The 20,934-nt window shown below is 37.9% G+C and overlaps 1 long non-coding RNA gene across 3 annotated transcripts in view; it reads right to left on the bottom strand.

Annotated features, from left to right (window-relative positions):
• LOC140681872 (uncharacterized) overlaps positions 1-20,535 on the bottom strand; it is a 47,226-nt gene extending 26,691 nt beyond the window's left edge. For all 3 annotated transcript variants that reach the window (XR_012053067.1, XR_012053068.1, XR_012053069.1), the window contains exons 1-2: positions 20,028-20,535; positions 17,342-17,461 (exon numbers count right to left, since the gene is read on the bottom strand). This is a non-coding gene — a long non-coding RNA (uncharacterized lncRNA). The remainder of the gene's footprint in view (positions 1-17,341; positions 17,462-20,027) is intronic.
• Between the last annotated feature and the right edge of the window lie 399 nt (positions 20,536-20,934).

The following is a 20,934-nucleotide window of genomic DNA, read 5'->3' as shown; positions in this document are numbered from 1 at the left end:
TACATAAACAAGAAGGCCACCCCTATCTTCCGTCCAGTTCTCTGTGACTAGGGCACTGGAAAGAAGCTGGTGTCATGCTGCATCTTGGTCTGTGGTTCCACATGCCTAAAGTGGAAGGGGGGAAATGGAAGGCACAGGGCCAGAGGAAATCTGGTGTGGCTGTAACTGTGCTGAATATATATTTTAGGAAGCATATGCAGCCACCCACATATAGGCAGACTCCTGTCATTTTTTATAGAGGGGTCTATGAATAAGAGGGTTGAAAGAGATTTATTTCTTTTTGTATATGTCTAGGAGCATGCTAAATATGGTACATTCCCATGATAATTATGATCATTGCCCAAACTTTCCCAGTTGTCTGGAGAAAGGGAGGGCTACTACTCTCTATATAAGTAGCAGGAATATCTTCTAATAAATATGACAGCCATGAGCTGAAGATGAAAGGAGAATATATTATGAAATCAAGAGCTGACTTCAGGAGGTAAAATAATGAGGCAACCATATGAGAAATTAAAGTCATGAAGTGCTTGCCTGCACTCAGGGAGTTGCCTAGAAGGTTAGCAGTGAAACCTGAAACCGTATGAAACTAACTTGGTTTTATACTGCATTGCAACTCTGAAAATCACAGCAGATTTCTCAAAACAGGCCACAAAAAGCTTTCAGGAAAGCTGTGTGGTGCCACAACTCTTTTGGCTAGCAGAGACAGTAGCTGTGCATCCAAAGGCTCCACAGAAGCCACAGTGTGGCTCTGCTTGCCATGGGCTGGCCACCACGGCCTGACCCAGGGGCCCTGCCGATACACCACAGTTCTGGGTGCTGCTGTCCAAAGGAGTCATGAAAAGGAAGCCAGCAACTAAGCAAAAATAGAGAGCAATGAAAGGCTTGCACGAGTTTGGGTGTGAGGCAATAAGACAACCTCAATATTTTTTTTTTTCATAAGGTCCTACAACAGCATCTTCCAGTAACATGCATCTGCTTTTTTGGCACACTGTTTCCCTTTCTATAATGAGGGATTTCTTTCTGCTGAGACCAAAAGGCTCTACCTTTGCTGAGACACTGATAAAGGAAATAAAGTAAGCCCTTTCTCTTCCATGATCAGAACAATCCATGAAAGTTTTCCTTGTCATAGCATGTCTCATTGAGACCCATGTCTATTGCCTTGTTCAAAAACCTTCATTAGATCTCAACAAGTTCTGAAAAGATGGAGAAGGAAGGGTTATTTTCCATATGTTTGTAATTTCCAGCAAAGCTGTGTTCCTTTAAATCTGTTTGGAATGTGCTGGGCAGGAAAACAGGCATTTTAATTTGGGAAAAAAAACCAATTCATCCTAAAATAAGCAGTCAAAAACAAGTGAATTGTTGGGTAGAAGCATCTGTTTTGTTCAACTGGCTACCAAGTTGTTCATTGCTGCCTCTCCAATCCGAGAGATGTTTGCAAACAAAACTCACTTACTTTTACTCCCTCTGGATGCATCTATATTAAAAGTGTAGGGAAACTTAACCTGTCTCCATGGAAGCCATATATGATTTGAACTAATATAGGTACTATCTTGTGTTTCTGTGCCTGTTTTTTAAAGGGTGGATAATGACCTCTGAATAGTCTATTGGCCCTGAATTTATTTGGTTGGTCACAGAACTGCACAAATTGACTTCATTGCAGATGTACATAAACTGGTATTCTGTACCACTCAGGGAAGATTTACCAGCACAGGTCAGAAGTAGCCTGACAAATCTTTTCCAAGCATTTCACATTTAAGACATAAACCTAAATAACCTCTCACTCCCTTTATTAACTGTTCATTCTCTGTTGGTGAGTTAAAGGAACATATTTGATTGATTGGTTTGATTCTCCCAAACCACATTTTCCGATCAGGTGTTTATTTCTATCCTTCAAACTGAGCTCAGGAGTTTGTTGGTGGTAGATTTCAGGCTCTTCACAAATATCAGCTCTTTTTGCAAGAAGCAGAGGACCATTCTGAGCATTCTTTGACATCAGTGACATTATTTTGCTCTTTATTTTTAAGCAGATTACTTTCTTTTGATCTCTTTTATGGCTGTAGAAGTTAATTACTTTGTAAATAATGTGTAAAGAACCTACTGTCAGTCATTCCAGAAGGCTCTGGTGGACAAGCCATAGTGCCTTATCATGTGCATACTTCCATAGATTTGTAATATTTTAATATCGGTCATGTTATCCACTTCATTTTTCACCTATGCTAGTAGTGTGGGAAAATGAAATCTTGGAAGTCGGTATTTAGTTGCATTAGGAATCCTTTCAGTCTCTTGCTGGGCCTACTTACTAGGATGGACATGAAGGGAAAAGACTTCAACTAACCCAGTATCTTCAGCTACATGCTCTCCATACTGCTCAGCGCCACAGTCTGATGATGTGCCCGATCCCAGCGAATTGATTCTGCTTTCCAGGCACATCCCAAAGAGTGGCTTTACCCTGAGAAGGGCTGCTGCATCTCTTCAGCTTTTGCTGCTGTCCTGGAGAAAGAGAGCTTAATAAGCATGGCTGTGGCATGACAGGCTAGACCTTGCCCCGCCAGACCTCCCATGCTGCCTGCATGGGGATAGGTGAGTGGGATATGTGCTACCTCTTTCAGATGTTTCCTTTCTGTAAAGTGGTCCATAAGATATGAGATATAAATTCTTTTCCTTCTTGGATGATATTATCACTCATTTTTTTTTTCTTTATATACTGAATACATTTTTATACACTTTTATGAGCTCAGTGTCAGTTTACAGAAGGAAAATTTCTAATGTACTCACAAGAAATTCATGTATGGATCAGTTATTTTCTGAAGAAGAGCAACTAAGAGCTGAGTTCTCAGTACAGGCACTGGGGTGACTTTCTACAGAAACTGAACGTACATAGTCACTTCCTGAAGGTTCAAATTGTTTAATGCCAATCTTAAAGGTAGTTCCCTAAAATAACCCCTATTATTCCCTCTTTTAAGGAAGATAGTTTAATAAATATTAAAAACTTTCATACATTCTCAAGCTTGAATTTCTTTAATATGACTTGAACAAAGTTCAGAACCTGATTCCCAGTACTGACCTCAGCATTTCTTGTTCTGCAAACCACAGAACGGAAATAAAAGTGCCTACTATTAGCACTCATCTCTTCAACTCTTCACCTTCTAATACTAGTGAGAAGCAGCATTTCAGATTATGCACATAATTTCATTTCCCTTCTGTCATTAGAACAGAAGCTTTCTGCAGCAGCTGTTGACAAATACCTGAGCAGTGTTTATACATCATGGCCTTCCTTGCATGGATGAATTTCTATAAAAGTTCATATAAAGAAGAAGAAAATATATAATCACACTCCCTGCTTGTAACCAATTTATCAGAAAATATTCTTTTTTTCAGTAACAGTTTATCTTGTTGGTAGTTTTGTGTCAAATATTTTGTGTTCAGTTGGAGAAGGCCCTTATGACCTTCCCTGGCTCCTTTTTATTCCTTCTTTTTCAGGCAAAAATCATTATGAAAAGCATTTTGAACAATTTTTTGGCTGTAAGTTAAGCTGGTGAAACATAACACACAAAAAAGTTCTGTAGAGTCCTTCCATTTGTTCACATGTATAGCTGTGAAGAAGGCTTTGATTCCAGCATGGGGAAGCATAAGATCATATGATGTTTATAGAGTACAATGGCATGAAAGGTAGGAAATTATCTAGTTATTTCCTTTACTAAGTGGAAATTGTATTTGTATTGTATTTTTTAGTAATTTAATTATGATTTCAGAAATGAATTTTTAATGATGGAGGGAGGACAACACTAGATAGTAATTAGGGAAATGAGAGACCTGTATTTATTCAAATAAGCCCAGCCCTTCTGTTTCCTGGATAATGAATGTTATGAAAATATGATTTCATAAGGTATGCTAATTAATTTTGGAAATACAGGAAAGAATTGTCCAACCAAGCATGAAAAAAAGATTGGCATTTTAGTGGGGCTACATTATTCCACTTACAGAAATTCAGCATCCTGAAAAACACCTGCAATTTCAATTTTGACCATGATATTCTAAAGTACATGCTTTCTTTTTTACCTGTAAGCATGTTAAACAGCACACAGACAATGAAACAAATTGAATATAAAATGACAGTGAACATTTCATTGAATTCATTTTTTTTAAGTTAGCTAAGGTTGTATACTTTCTCATAAACTAAACAATGCATTAGAATAATGTAGCTTCACTTCAGGGAGCTTTTGGTTAATATCTCAATGGAATATATTCTAGTGAATTTAAAAAACTTTTTTAACCCAGATTTTTTCAGTTTAATGTCATCTTCATTGTTTTAGTTTATGACACTGTTAATAATTACACTGTGAAATGATATTTTTATCTGATCCTGGTACCTAATGCTCACAAGATGTATTTTATTTCTGTTTAGTTCCTGTTGATCTAAATTCCCCATTGTTTATAATCCTTGATTCTACAAAATTCATGGTTATCCTAATTCCTAAATAAAGTTAAAAAACAAAAGGAATTTAAAATTTTCTTGCTGCTATTGTTCTTACTCAAATAGGATGATAAAAATAATGTTACAGATAACTAAATGTATCATTTATCTACAAGGAAGTATCTCCATGAAATGAGTACAGTGCTGAGCTATAATTGTATGCAAATATGCATGAGGAAGATCTACATAACTAAATCCCCATTCATTGGCAATCACAAGAAAGAGTCCAAGCTGAGGAGTCTCAAGAGCTTCATTATTTCTACACTGAATACAGAAACAGGAAATGAATGGGGTGGTTATATAAATGAGTGTAATACTTTGGACAGAATGAAATTCACATGATTAGGCTGAATATTATACAAGTAGATCTACTGACTTCATAAACGACATACAGACGTAATTAGGATTTCCCAATCCTTGTTTATTAAACTGTCCACAAACTAGAGATCTGTGAAACAAAACCCCAAATGGTGAGATGAAGTTTGGTAATGTGCATATGCAGTTTTATGTGTGTATTATGAAAAACTATATCAAATTTTGCTTTTAAGTGGAACTTTTTAGGTTTGGGAGGGGAGGTTTGGGAGGGGAGGGAGTGGTTTTTGTAATTGTTAGATTTTTTTTGAAAATCCCAAAACTGTATTTTGGTAATCCAATTCACAGAGGAATTTCTCCCATATATGAACTCCACAGAAAATGCCTATAAAGAAATAAATAATGGAAAGAGTAGTCAGATTTTCTGTCACGTCTGACTTGGGAACAAACAGTACATAGTCCTTTCTCATTATGTGGAACACAAGGATTCAATAAAAATGTGGAGTTGGCCAGTGGGTAGCAGTTCCAGTACACAAAATGTTGATGTTTCAAAATTTGTTTTTATTCTGGGTTAGAATAGAAAAGAAATCATGCAAGCATTTTGTAAAGTAATTCTGTTGAAACACTCCTTTTTAAATTGAAAAGGACTGTTCTCTTAATTTCTTTTTCAAAGAAAATGAGCCTTGAGTTGAAAACTGTAGTGATCCACTGACACTTCTGCAAAGTGCGGGCTTTGGAAAACATTATACTTCATAAAAAAATAAAATGCAAACTATATGTTACTGAATTTTCTAGTGATTTCTAAGACAAAGTAATCAGCAGAAGCTCAGTAATTATGCTTATCATAGCAATCATTACATATTACAGCATCTTGGCTTATGATATTAAAGTAATGACCAAAAATTATATTCTTTTAATTCTTTTTTACTTTAATAAAATGGCGGACACCATCCAGGTAGCACAACATAGTCCATAAATTTCATTCAATTATTTGACCAAAATATGAATGCTTTTGTCATCAACTTTTTTCACATGGGGATGAAACCACTCAAATATAATGATAGCATGATGAGAATGTGTTTATTTTACTACTTTTTTAGTACTTTTATCCTTTTTAATAGACCAGAAGCTGCTAACCACATGAAGTTGGTCACTTAAACCTGCTAACCATTAGGAACATTTGCCCTGCACCCTCCTGTAGAGAAGAAAGCTTTCTGCTGATATGTCCCAACAGATTGAATGCTATTCATGGAGTCATACAATTTCAGTCAGGCAACATATGTAATTTTTTGTGTTTCTGATAATTTTTAAAGAATATCCTGAGAAGCACAGTGTCTCTGTTAGTGGATTCAGCTGTAAGAGCCATGATCTGATGAAGTCCTATAGTGTCTCATGCTAGAGACCAAAGTCCAGGTGTCATCATGTAAATGGGAGGTTCCATGGTGTTGTAGTGAAACTCCAGCTGAGCATCTCACAGTGGGGATGTTGCTGTCCTCAAGTACACCATGGTATTCCACAAGCAGAGAAGACCTGGTTCAACAGGGCATCCAGGAATCTGGAGAGACTTCCTCCTAGCCTAGAATCTAAATTAGGTGCCTAAACCTAGTCAGATACTACCTTTCTGTAATTCCTAGGACTTAGTTCCCCTCACTCCCCTCAAAATACCCCCAAACCCCACAACAGAAAGATTACCTTTCTGGTACTTTTCCAGTGCCAACAACTGTTGGCATCTGATTAAAACAGCAGAAAGGTAAATAAGACCTTGACAGACCCCATACAGCTCTACCTTCATGTTCTTTGCTGATGTATGTATCTGTCTTCAAAACAGGGGCACAGGGTGTCAATATTCAATCTGCACAGAGACATGAGTAATTTGTTGTGTTTGCATGCATCAGCTACCAATGTTTTAGAATTGCAAGGCTCCCTACTATGACAAAATTTTGCATGCTTACATTTCTAAGGAAAAGCAGCCTTACGCTGTCAGGTAGAGTGGGTGACACCTTTTGAAATTATTTTTCTTTAATGAATCTCCTCAGCTGATGTTGATGTTCAGATCTTGGGTACAAATCATTGCTTTTTCTTTGAATCCCATTGAATCTGTCTACCTTAGTCACAATACCAAAGAAAGATACATGAAGGGGAATACAAAATTCCCTCATCAACTAACCCACAGAGCATTTTACAAGAAGCAAAACTTCAGAATAATTTCCTTTTTATCCTCTAGTTCAAAGTCATTAGGAGAATCAAACCTCAGAGGTTCTTTCTAACCACATACTCTTAGAGGATACTTTGAGGATTAATGTTTCCTTCTGTAATTTGTAGCCATCTCTGTACACATTTATGTAATTTGTAGCAATGGTTAGTCTTCACATTTTTTAAGACTGTGTTATTTTAAAATGGATCTGCATCACATATGCAACATATTTTAATACATCTAGTGAATTTCACAGTCTTTTCCAAGGCTCAGACAGGGAACTGTAAGGTAGGTACCTAGCTGTTCTCTTTCAATATTTGTGTTGTAGGTTTTGTGTTTGTATAAACCCCCAAAAGTATTTGATTTTGTCCATCCTACAGAACAGGAAGATATAATTTCAATCTGTGAAGAGCTAAGATGAGCCACTGGCCATTGTGAGCTAACTGATGCAAGACAAAAAATGTATCTGGGGGGCATCTGCCCAGTAGAAACATATTTGGGTGCTGCTGCTGTCCATGTGTGCTGCAAGACACTTTCTGGTAAGAGTAAGACACTGAGCAGGGCAGCACAAAATATAATATGTTGTTATCTGACTAAATTATGCTTTTGGAAAGATGCTGGAGTCTAGTGAAGGTCAGGTGCTAGGAAAGTCCATCACTAGACTGGATTTAGACTAATTTCTGCATTTAGTTTTGACTGACACCAGTTAGCCATTTTTTTTCAACCACTGATATTGCTGACAGTGTTGTATGTAATTTTGCTGCATATTTATATTAATAAAATTATGATAAGGCAGTTATCACTGGTATTTTATAGTTCATTAAAAAAAAAAACAAACAAACACATACCCCATACTCAGGGTGTACATGTTACTGAGAACTAGCTCCCTTACAATCAAAATCCAAGGTCCAGGTAAGAGATTTGGGCTTTTACCATGAAACTCAGAACCTCAATCCTGAAGGAAGTCTCTTCTTGTTTACAGCTGTTACAGACAAGAAGTATGGACTGCCATAAATGCAAATAAATTCTGAGTATAATGGATGTTCTAACCCAGGCCAGGCTTTAAAGTGAGATAGTGCCAAGATGCTTCTTGAAAAATATCTGTGAAGGAGACAAATCTCACAGGTGAGATGCAAAGTGAATATAACAAAGGCTGTGGTTCATCCCAGAAAGAGATGCAGTTGCTCCTCTCACTGCCTCATATAAATGCTCAAGCATATAAGAAAGAGGATTGGTGGACTTTCCTGGAAAAGGAGGGAAAGAATCCCCAGGAATACAAAGAATGAAATATTAATATACATAATGAGTGGATTAAAATTAAACATTCTGAATTTAAACATGCTATTTCAGCTTCCACCAACTGGTCTTTGAATAATTTTTTTCCCCAAATATCATGTGATGAAGTAATTTTTTACATACTCAGAAATCTTAATCTATGTAAAAAAACCCCAACACATGCTGTAGTATCAGCTCAGTAAGAGTTCAGGTTATCCTTCTTTTCCAAGTGATATTTGGTTTGACTTCATTTATAGTAGCTCTAGTTAAGAGTGGGAAAGAGAAATTTTCAAATCAAAGATGTGACTGTATAATGAAAATAATTCCCTAGTGCATTTGTCTTATAACTGCTTAATACTTTGGGGGAGGGAGGACTGTTCTGAAGGGCAAGCGGTGATTGAGGATGACACAGGTTGTAGGCTGGAGGTGGCACAGGTCAGCAGCTCTCTGGGTGGTGGCTGTGCTGCTGTGCCAGCCATGCACCCTGGCTCAGAGGGGTCATGGCTTCCGAGTCACAAGTAGCTGGTGGGCAGTGTGACTGTGCTGTTCAAGCCAGGGTTACACCACAAGACAAATGGTGGGTCTGGCATAGAAGCTGCTGAGGAATCAGAACTCTGGGCAGTGACAGAAGATGATCCCACCAGATGTGCTGAGGCAAACACAGCTGGGTAACTCTGGGTATGAGCTGTCATGTCCCTTATATCATCCCCCCTCCGGAGAGCAGGGCTTGCTGAGAGATGCTGTCAGCAACACCAAGAGCAACCTCCTCCTACATACACAGAGAGCAAAATTCTGTCATGGATTCATAGCCTTCAAAGCATGGCTTAGTAGAGTTATAGCTTCCTTTTGGGTATGTGGGACATTTAGACATATGCTAGAACACAGGAGCTAACTGTAGTCAGGACCTGCCTAAATATTATGCAGGATTTTAAAATCAAGACTTTTTTTTTAATGTAACCATTCAAAATTTGTGGTAGTTTTAAGCCCTGCTATTGCAGTACACGATTATGTGATGTTGTTGGCTATGATCTACATAAATTGTAAAAGAGTTGCCACATTATCAACATTACAATGTCTAGAGTATAGAAATTACACATATGTTTCTATACATAAGTATAAACCATATGGGAAATGTATATATACCAAAAGAATGAAAGAACAAATTTTATAAACTCTTTCTTGTACCCACTCACTGGAATGTCATTGCACTAGGCAAGGATAGTAGCTGTGTAAATGATTTTCATAGCTTAGTTTAGAATTATTTTGTAATGTGTGAACAAAGAGCTAATTATAATGATGTTAATAGACACATAAATGTCTGTTTAAGCCCATAGCTGTTGCAATCTTTTAGGTAATCAACTTAATTCGTGATCATTGCAAATGGAACTTGAAATCTGGTTAGCTCCTAATAAGGTTATTGATTCAGCTTCACATCTGGAAGAAAAGCCAGCATGTTGCCCTCTTGAAGGCATTTGATTGAGCAACGCTCCTGGTTTTCCACCTATGCATGCTGCTAAGCTTTCCTCCTGACCCTCAGTATGTATATCTTTCTTTAAATCCCCAAAGAAATTATTTAAAGTATGTCTTTTTTGAATGTTAACTCCCTTTTCCAAGAAATGTAAACGGCGGTTTTAAAGCACTTTTTCCATTCACTTTCCATGACAAAATTAACTTGGACATTAAATTATATAGTGCCAAAAAATACATAAATTCCCAAAGTAGAACTAAACAGAATGATATGCCAACATATTCAATTGTCATCTAAATAAAGTTTTCTTAACTCTGCAGTTACTTTGGTTTTGATCTTAACATTGTTTAGTTGCTTAGAATTGCAGGTCTGTTAATTTCTAACACTACAAGTGTGTTCACAGAACTAGGTACTTGGAACATAATGTCCAAGCTTAACAGGCATCCCAAAGTGAAATAGTGCTCTTCTTTGAGGCCTTGAATAGATTTCTCCAGCAGACATTGGGCCAGCAACAGAACTGGGCACATTACGCAGATTTCTGAGACTGTCACTCTAAGACCTCACTGTGTTTCAAATTCAGGATTTCTTCTCTTTATTGAGTGCTCTGTTTACCGAGACACTCCCTCTTGCTCTCACGCACATGCACGCATACTCTTTTAAAGTTACACTGGGATATAATTTCTATTAGGTTTGTACAACATCACCAGAAAATGTCCTTTGCTTGTGTGCCAGAAGAAATTGGAAATTGATAGCCTCTGGTTAGGGCATATTCCCAGGCAGATGAATACGTAGAGCTGAAAAATGCCAGATAGCACCATGACATTTCATATCCATGTTTAACTATTACTAGAATGTTCAGTAAAAGTGGTGAGGTAGGAGAAACAATGAACAAAACCTATTGCAGTTGCAATGCTGTTAAATTGATTGGTCAATAAAATTCAGCGTGTCTTGTTTCACTGTCTGCTTTATTTATGTTTGGTCAATAAAATTCAGTGTGTCTTGTTTCACTGTCTGCTTTATTTATGTTACCACTTTATATACCCCTTATTGCAGTGTGAATGAAGGCATAGAAGAATTTTTCTTGATGTTGTGCTGGAAAATAGCAAAATAGAGTAAATACTGATTGACTTCTGGAAAAAAAGTGCTAATGATGCCAGCAATGGGAGGGCATATGGGCTGTGAATATGCATGGGTTGGGACACTCCTAAGCAAGTCTTCTGAGGAGCATCTTTCCCCACAGCAGTTTTCATCACATGCTCCATCAGGGTGACTGCTTTCTGAGAATAAAATTCAGTATATTGCCTGCTCTGAATAAAAGTTTTAGGCATCAGTTTTTCCTCAGTTCACATTCAACAATGCAATCAGTTCTGTGTTTCATGAGGAGTTTCCCCTTTGAAAACCTGATTTTTTGGTTTTTTTTTGGTTTGTTGGTTGGTATGGATTTTTGGTCTTTTTTTCTTTTGCTACATTCCATTTTTACATAACTTGTAGTGAGACAAAACCCTGAGCTTCTTTTTACTTGGAGTCTTAGAATCATAAAATAGTTTAGGTTGGAAGGGACCTCTGGAGGCTGTCTGGTGCAATATCCTTTCCAAAGTAATTGAAGTTAGACCAGCCTATCCCACCTCCTGCCCCTCAAAGGGGTTTCAGCCCCTGAACATCTTTGCTGAACTTTCTGTTTTCTCCTGGGCTATCACAGTATCTACTGGGAAAATCAAAGCTGAAGAGTGTTACATGAAGGTAAATAATCACCTCCCTTGATCTGCTTGCTGGTGCCTTGTTCACACAGCTCTGTGTATTTCTTCTATCCTCCAATGGCACACTGCTGTCCCATCCTAAACCTGTCGTCTGTTAGGGTTGCCCAGATTCTTTTCTTTGAAGATCATTTCCAGCCAGGCAATCTCCAGAGTGCGCAGTTGCATAGGGTTGATTCATGCCAAAGATAGGACTTGGCGTTTGTTTTTGCTGAACATCACAAGCTTGTCCATTTGGCTTGTCCATTCTTCTAGCCTGTCAAGACACCTCTGAAAGACAGTTCTGCCCTTCATTGTGTTGACCATGGTATGCTTTTTGGTGCCCTCTCCACCTTGCCTAGGTTGTGTTCTGTTCTTAGGTCCAAGTGGTTCTTAAAATCTCAAAAATATTGTGCTCCCTTTTAGCCCCTGAGCAAGATCAGTCACAAGTGGAGAGTCAGCGCCTGAACACCAAATCACTGATCACAGTCGCTGAGACCCTTTGAATCTTATTGTTCAGATAATTTTCAACCCACCCATCTGAGTCATATGTCCCCATTTTGGCTACAAGGATATTACTGAAAAGCAAGCTAAAAGTCTTCCTAAACTTCAGCTAACTGATGTCCACTGCTCTGTCCTCGCTCAAAGCACCTTCTGTAAGAAGGCTGCCAGGCAAGTTTTGTCCTTGGCAAGTTCATTCTGGCTGTTCTTGTTCACCAGCCTCTTGCTCTTGCTCTCAATTCAGTGAAAGACAGATAGCTTTTTATTAACTGAATGTCTAGAATTTAGTTTGTCACTTGAAGGCTTCAGTTAAAGATTCCCCTCCAATTAGCTAATTTCCCTGTCTCAGGCAAATCTAAGAAGGAATCAGGACTTCTGTGTCACAAGACACAACTGCACAGGTTCCTTTACTAGAGGAAGGTATCAGGTGTATGAGACTACTAGATATTATCCGACCAGAATGGATTTATTTTGCTTATGATGTAAATAAATATGTAAGGTAAGGAACATTTGAAAATATGACCCATAAAACCATTTGCCACTTGATTTAATGTTCAAAAAGTAAAAATGGATGAAGCAGATTGCCAGGACCAATATAATTATTTATTTAGATCCATTTATATGCAAATTTGCAAGCTGCAAAGCAAAGCTTGAAGATTTTTTCTGAAGGAAACTCATGAGCAATAGGACCTGAGCTCACTGAGGAAGTTCAGTTTTGTTCTGATAACTACCCTGAAAAGTGCTCTTCAGCAGTGGCCAGGCTGGAAGCACTTTAAAGATAACAGTAGTGTAGTTTGGCTGCAAATCAAACCATTTTGTCACTCATTACCTTTACTAAATCACTGAGATATGTGCTAAGTAAATCTGTTGTTAGCAGTAAATGATTTATGAGGCAGAGGGAAGAAGGCTAATAGGACTAAATCCCTCTTAGTACAGCTGCACGGTATAATCTATCATCAATCTATCATCGCAAAGTGGAGGAGAAGCTCTGCAAATCCTTCCCCTAATCAACACTAAAGCCATGCCCAGACCTATCTGACACACAACTTTAGGCATCTTTCTTGTCTTTTGTTATGAAGAAAACAGATTTTTTCTAATGATTTTTGTTTCTTCATGCAGTCATTAAAAATTTATAATTGCCATTGATAATTTGTAGTAATTTTGTTCTCTGTCTTACAAATTAAGCCTTACAGTAAGAGTAGTGTATCTCTCATCTGCAATATGCCATACTCTACAGTGAAATTCATGATAAAATATAAATGTGTTACATGTGTAAAGGTTACAAGGTTTGCTCAAGTCAACAGCTGACGAAATAGCAAAGATCGAACTGTTGACTTTCTGCAACTTCATACCTTTCATCCTTCCTCTAATTCGATGGTCCTTCTGAAGATGAAAAGAATTAGAAGATGCTTTACTGTTTTACTGTGTGATTGCCCCTTGGTGAAAGAGCACTAGGTTTGTCAGAAAAAAAAGCTGCAGTCTGTCAAAAGCTGCACACAGAGCTGGCAAATACTGTTGCTTTACTGCTGAGGAACGTACGAATACAATTCCTTTTATTGTTTTATAATATTAGGGAAGAGGCCAGTGTGACAGGAGATCTGAATGCTCTGTCTTATAGATGAATAGGATCTTTAAATTTAATGTGATTGTCTTTACATATCATTATGAAACTTGATTTGATGGTATAGGCTAACCAGATCAGTTTAGGAGGATCTGAATTTATTAGAATTATCTATACTGACAAATCATTTGGGCATAAATATTATCTTTAGATGAAGCTATGGTTTAACCATGTGTTTTATTGCCAGAAAATCTGAGAATTCAGTACTGGATCAAATAAAATATTTAAACATCCAAGACTGGACTTTGGTAGACCTGAATCATCGCATGAAGTACCACCCAGTCCCCCTCTGTTCAGTGGACACCCAACAGTCCCAGGACCCACGTTCACACAGTGCTTTTTATAAATGTGTTTTATAACTTGTTTATAAAAGTTTTATAACTTGACCCTTCCCAAAGTGTCTCCAGTGCTGTTCTTGAACCTGTGCATGGCTCTTTCACACTGGACAGGCAGGTGCCTAAGCCTAAGGGGGATTCAAAATACAAGGCAGTTGTCCAGCCTGTGCCTTTGTGATGAGTGAGGGGCAAAATCCATCAGCCTTTAGGCTGTTTCAACACGCAGCAGGAGGTGAGAAAGTTAGTTTTGGTGCTTCCCAAGCTGGCATCTGCAACATCCCATGGCTACTGAATTCAGCAGAGACCACAGGAGTAGCTGCCCTCATCAGGTCAAGGTAAGAGAGCAGGCCAGGAAGACAATTGGATCAGGTTTCCCAGTTCCCTATTACATGAAGCAAAGGCTATTTCTTACTGTCCACCAGCATAAGGGCACATCCCATTAAGTCATATGAAAGAAAAATAGTACAAGACTTCACAAGAGAATTTGGGGCTGCAGTCCTTGAGTGGCTGAGCATGCAATCTCTGCCAAATGTCTCAGGCTAAGGGCAGGGGTGGCACTGGGTGGACCCTTGTGCTCAGAGGTTCCTGGTGCCAGTCCTGGCAGAGCCTGGCTCAGTGTGCAGGGATCATGTTTTCCAAATCATCTAGCTTTGTCTGTGCCTGGCAGCAGCTCGGCACCTCGCAGACCTGCTGGTCATGGTACTTAAAAACTACCCCACCTATTTATTTATTTTGCTTAACTGGACAAAGGCTTTATGACCTCTGAGAACCTAAATTGCTTCATCCAGTAAATTGTTGTTCATGTGAGAGCATTAGGACTTTTAATTATAAAACAACACTACCACAGGTTAATAGTACCACAGAGAGGGATGAGGAAGCTTTGATGACTCTTGTGCTTGCTTCATACGTAGGGATAATCCTGATTCAGCAGGTAGTGATGTCAAAGACTCGTTTACATGAATTTATATATATTAAATATCCTTTCTTGTAATTTTCCCAAAGATTATCTGAGCAATATGAGAGATTGCTTGTTTTTCTTTCTCCTTCTGTAAGCTGTATCTGCTCTTTGCCCACTAAGAAGCTTGTCCATTTGTTCTGGGCATGTCGACACAGAGATACAAATATCCTTGATTTAAGTGTTAGTCAGTAAAAACCAGGTAAGAACTGGAGACTTTTCTCATGAAGGACCAGGAATCGTAGCTACATTATAGTATTGTCTGACCTGATGATTGTTATTTAATATTGTGACCATGGGTATAAGCAATGTGTAACAATAACTGCAGGTGAATGTTAATGTGAATGTCTCTGAATTTAAATCAGAGAATATTAAGTACTTTATGCCTCTGCTAAATTATCCATTGTAATCCTTAGGAACAAAAAAAAAAAAAAAAAAAAAAAAAAAAAAAGAGCAGTCAAAAAAAAAAAGAGTTAGTCATGACAATTTTGAACAGATGTTACCCCAAGAAAGAGCTAGAACACTCAAAAAAATTCAAATTAAGTAAAAAAAGAGAGAGAAAAAGAGAGGATGTCAAGTGTCAATGAACTCCCTGCTATCACCATTACCTTCCTTGCTGTATTTGATGCTAAAATACAGAGGAAGTGGCTGCCTATGAACCACTGAATATGACCCAGTCCCTAACTAATGCAGCTGAGTTGGCATTGACATTCTGTCAGCCATAACACAGCTATGATAACACATCTCCCAAGTCATGAGATGGCTTACAGATCACAAGATTATTTTTGAAGGATAGCATTTTTCTATCATTATTCTTTTCTTTCTCACTCATGGCATCACAAGACTGACTCTAGCTGCAGAGACATATTCTTCTTTCTATAGGTAAACCCTGTGATAGTAACAGAGTTTTGTGTGAAGACAGGCCAGGTAAAGCAACAACGATTAAGCTATCTATACCTTGTACTAATTTACTAATCAAAACATCCACAGTCTGAAAATACAGTGATTGTCATCCTGACCTCAAAAAACAATGTCGTGCTTATGATTTGGGAAAGTTTTTATTTGTTTTGATCAGTGAAAATCATGGTGGTCTTCCTCCATGAACAGGGGTTTGGAGTTGTCCTGCTATCCTCAACCTTCTAGACAGAGTGAGTGAAGGGTGGGTAATGGATAATAAGGAAGATGTGCTCCAAGTCCGTGCTTCTTATAGAACCTGGGGAAGAGGCCTGCAAATCTCAGATGCAACAGAATGGTGGGAAAGGAGAAGAAAAAAGGACACAACTGGCTTAGACAAGAGAGGTGCACACATAAATCTGAAACCAGGATAAATGTTAGAATTGCTCAGTTTAAATTAGAAGAAAACCAAGAGAGAGTGAAAGGAAGAGGTCATGATGCATCATGAATGAGGCCATGCACTGACAGAGGTGCTGATGACTCGTCTGAGTACATGACTCTGGTGCTGGGAACTCTGACTTTGACTCTTAACCACGATTCTGGGTGAGTCCCATCTTTTCTCTGAGTTTGTGTCCAACCTCTGAGTAAGCAGATTGAATTCCCACCATGCTCAATGCAGTTATGTTTACAGATGTTGGCTTCATATGTCACAGAATGCTCCACACACATCTGTAAATGCCTGGCTTGTTTGAAGAGATGCCAAAATATCTCCTTCTGTTACAAATTTTAAGCTGGAAATTCCAAGTGCAGAAGAGAGTAAGAGGGAATTGTGCAAATAAATGTCACTATTAGAACAAGCTATGGGACTCTTAATCCTGGTTAAGATCACTGATCCTGTTTTTTAATATATTGAGCATCAGTTTCCTACTCTAAAATGCCTCAGGAACTCAACACCTCTGTCAATCAGGCCACTTCCTCCCCTTCTGGGATGTTAAGAGGTTATTAAGCTCCACTGTGTAGTCTCAGATCAGCCAGCTGTTCTGCTGTAATTAGTTAGCTCCCTTGAACACATAAAGCAATTTTCTTTCAGTTTATTTTTTGGCTGACTTTTCTACCTTCTGACGATAAACCACAATTATTTTTCTCCTTCCAAATTACTCTTTCCCTTATGAGGATTATTCTTCTTACACATATTGCCCTTGGGCCTCTGAATCTGTCTGAATGTCTGTCGCCCTGATTCTTGATTTTTCTAAAGCCTTCTGAGTTTACATTCTATTGGGAAACTTTCCCACACAATTTCTGTAAATAACGTGTTGTTTTGCATTCCTTCATGGGGGTGGAGAGACTTGATTTACTAGTGGTTTGTCCAATGTCTTTGGAGAGGTGGCCCATTCACTCTCCAATCCACTGTCACCTTTGGAAAAGTATAAAAGTTGGAGTCAGAAAATAAACTCTCTCTTTTCCCTTGCAAAGTGGCAAGTGGCTCGAGTTGTGCATTCTTGTGTCCTATAGCGACAAATGTCCAAGACAGCATGGATCCCAGCAGAAACTAAATTTATGTACGCATGGCAGAGCTCACCTGAATTTTCTGAATTTATGGGACATTGATGTGTTGCTATCTCATTCTTCAAAGCCAATGTTTATTTGCTTGTGCCAACCAGAGCATTTCCATGTAATTAATTCCTTTCTGTAACTGGAACTTAAGAAAGAAACAAAATTCTCAGTCTGTCGAACTCTATACCTATATCTTATAACTTTTTGGACTTAAATGTCACTAGCAGTGGTGGATATGTTTCCTGCCATGTGGCTCTGTCTGATGTGTGACTGTTCAGGCAGTTGTGGACATAACAATGCATCCTCCAGTCCTCCATCCAAAAATATGTGATTAGCTTAAATTATTTTTGGTGGTGGTGTTGGGGTTTTTTTAAGTGCATATTACATAATAATATTAGAAATAAGTAAACTCCTAGTTTTTTCACCTAACTGATTTAAATACAAATACTTCCCAATCCAGGGCACAATTCCACAGATATCTGAACTTGTCTGTGTTGCACAAGTAGCAGCAAACATATTACCTTGTTAAAATAGAGATTAAGTAAAAAATAATAAACTAAAAAAGAAATCAAACTCAAACTTTAACAAGTTACTATGCTGAACAGCTAAAATGACTGTATTCCCAGAAACTAGGTTCACATAGTTATAAGAATGTCATGACAGAGGTGACTAAGTTCCATCTCAGTGTGTGAACAACATACAGTAGTAATTCCCAAACTGTCCATCAAGGAAAAAAGGATATCAGAAAAGGGAAATTTGGCAAAATAGGAAAGCATGTAAAGCAGTGAACTGATGTGATTGAGTCAATGAAATACTGAACACAGCTGACTACCATGCCCAAGAGACTATCATGAGTCTGGACAGTTCTGGTGACTCACTCTGCATATGTGGAGGGTTGGCTTAGGTGAATATCCAAGACCACTTTTCTTTTTTTCTAATACTAAGATTTGTTATTTTTCATTACCTGCTGTCTCTGTTTAGCACTCTGTAAACTTCAAGTACCAAATCTTAAAGACAGTAACAGCTAATCTTTTATCTTTGTGAAATTTTTCTTATTCAAGAAATTTCCCAATTTATATGGACATTAGCATATGGAATATTAATATGAACTGAAATGCTGTGCTTTCAAAGAATTCAAGGTGTCACACATTAAAATAGATTATGAACTTTTCACTTTAAAAATTAGTCTTGCCTTCTCTCAATTTTGATAAAAAACAGAAATTTGATTGAGACTCTCAGATATGTTCTTATTTGCTTACAATGAGTAAGCACTTGGAAAGCTTCAAAGAGAACAGTATTTCTAGGATGCATAAACTAATTCACAGTTACTTTGACAATCAGCACATTAAACTTACTGGTTTTATACAAGTTAATTGGAAACCAAGAAAGACTTGGAGTTTTTGTCGGACTTTTGAACTGAAACTTGGACTTTTTTCAATCAGTTTCACATCTGCATCAATCAGAAGAACAGCTGGACTGCTATGGAAAAAGTAGTATGTGTACTAGTGGATAATGTAGTGCTGCATGAAATTACAACATAAATTTAATATGGTTTTCTTCTAAAACCACCAGTAAGGAGAACAATTTTTTTCCTGAGATTGTATGTAAACATTTTCAGGTTACATTTACCACTTGGTTCCTGTTGCAAATTATTTTGTTCTTTAGAAAATATATTTTTGACTTGCATACCAAAACTTGTCAGTGCCTCAGAGAGAGAGAAAGATCGAGAGAGAGAGAAACAGGTGAGATTTTCTAAAGTATAGAAAGTTCTGTCCTAGCTCTTCCACTGCGGTCTGCAAAAGCCGTTACATCTCCTTGACATCCAGGGACAAAGATATGAGCTAATGCTAAATATGTTAAAAATTCCGCACAGCAACATTTCTGGCTTGACAAAGAGACAGCATTCTTTGTATTGATGGAAACAGTGAAGAGGTCAACTGAATGTGACAAGTTTATTTGTGCAGATGTTTTAGGAGCATAAAAATCCTGCTGTCACACAGTGAAATTACTTTTTTTTTATTTTACCTTGTAATATTATAACATTATCCATTAAATTTGAATTCAAAGCTGTTTTTCTCTATAAGGACATAAGGACATACTCCATGAGTTTTGTTGGCTGGTTTTTTTGTTTTGGTTTTTTTTTGTTTTGTTTTGGTTTTTTTGGTTTTTTTTTTTTTCTGGTAATAATTCAAAACACTTATTCACCTCTCCAGATGCCCTGAGAGCAGTGTATTTTACAAGTCTTTCTGCTCTTCAGAAAGACTTGTAAAAGACTTTTTTCCAATTTCCAATTTTCCAAAAGACTTTTTTTTTTTTCCAATTTACACCTTAGTGGCTAAGATGTAAATTGGAAAAAAAAACCACAACAATGAATCAGTCAACCAATAGTGCCCATCTAATATAAGTCTGAAAGATTTCTGATAGTTTTGGGAGCCATTTGAATTCCAAACTTCAAAGACAGCTCTAGAAATGGAGTTCTTGGATTGAATGCTTTAGTCTAAAACAGTGTACATGATTTTGTCACTGTGTTTAATTAGGTAGAACTTTGAGGATTAAAAGAGTGACATATGCACTCATAGGCAGAAGCATACCTTGAATTTTATCTATCATGGCACCCATCATCACAGCGCAGAGTCAGCCTTCCAAAATTTGTGGCTGACTGATACGAGAAGGATGGCACTTGTTTTAGGCATAAAAGAAATCACACTAACCTGAGAGAAGACATGGGTGATCATAAAGCAAACTGCAGAAAGGTCTCCAGAAACTCTCATCATAGAGCTCTTTCTCCTCTCAGGTTTCTTTATGTTCTCCTACTGAGGCCACTACCAAGAATCATTTTCTGGACTTTACTCTCTGTACAGTAGCTCTATGTCCAAAGTGCATTTTCATAGTAGTGTCCATCTTGTTTGTCTCCTTGGATTTTACCTCCTTGGAGACAAAGTTGTCTGGGACAAGTTTACCTCAAAGGTCTTGGAAGTGATTAAACAGCACAAGAAACATAAGTCACTGTTCAGATCACTTTCTGGGCTGTTACGGTGAGCTCATGAGCACCCTTTGCCCCCCTTCCCAGGCCCCTGTGACTCTGATCAAGATAACCCCTGGATCCTCCTTCCTGCCCCAACGGGGTTAGCAGAGAGCCAGGAAAGCCCACCCTGTCCAAAACCTATATAGACCCCTGAGATTTCCTGTTCTTTCTCTTTTGCCCCGCTCTCACATGGACACCACAGAATAAAGAGAGCTGTTCTAACACCCTGGGGTAAGAGTCTCTTTTGAATATTTATCCCTCTCCTGGTATTCCTCTCCTCACAGCCCCTTATCTCTGAGCTAGTCGGATTATTCGGGGGGCTGCGTGGATGGGGGCAAAACTACACTGAACCTCTTTAAATTATTATTATAAATACCTTAGTGGGTCCTGTAGATGACACAGAGCAATGCCAGAGCATTTCACAATAGTGAAGGACTGCCCACAACAGTTTTATGATTTCTTAGTTGAAACATTACTAAAGTTAGAGGCAAAATCAGAAATTAGTGAATCAAAAATTTCAACTAAAAAGCAAAGGAAAATCCATCAGACTGAAACTGGATTTGAATGCTATTCAATTTTTTAAAGAAGTTCAA

Source organism: Taeniopygia guttata, chromosome Z, assembly GCF_048771995.1.
Source record: "Taeniopygia guttata chromosome Z, bTaeGut7.mat, whole genome shotgun sequence".
Taxonomy (NCBI): domain Eukaryota; kingdom Metazoa; phylum Chordata; class Aves; order Passeriformes; family Estrildidae; genus Taeniopygia; species Taeniopygia guttata.
This window is presented reverse-complemented; position numbering and strand designations above follow the sequence as displayed.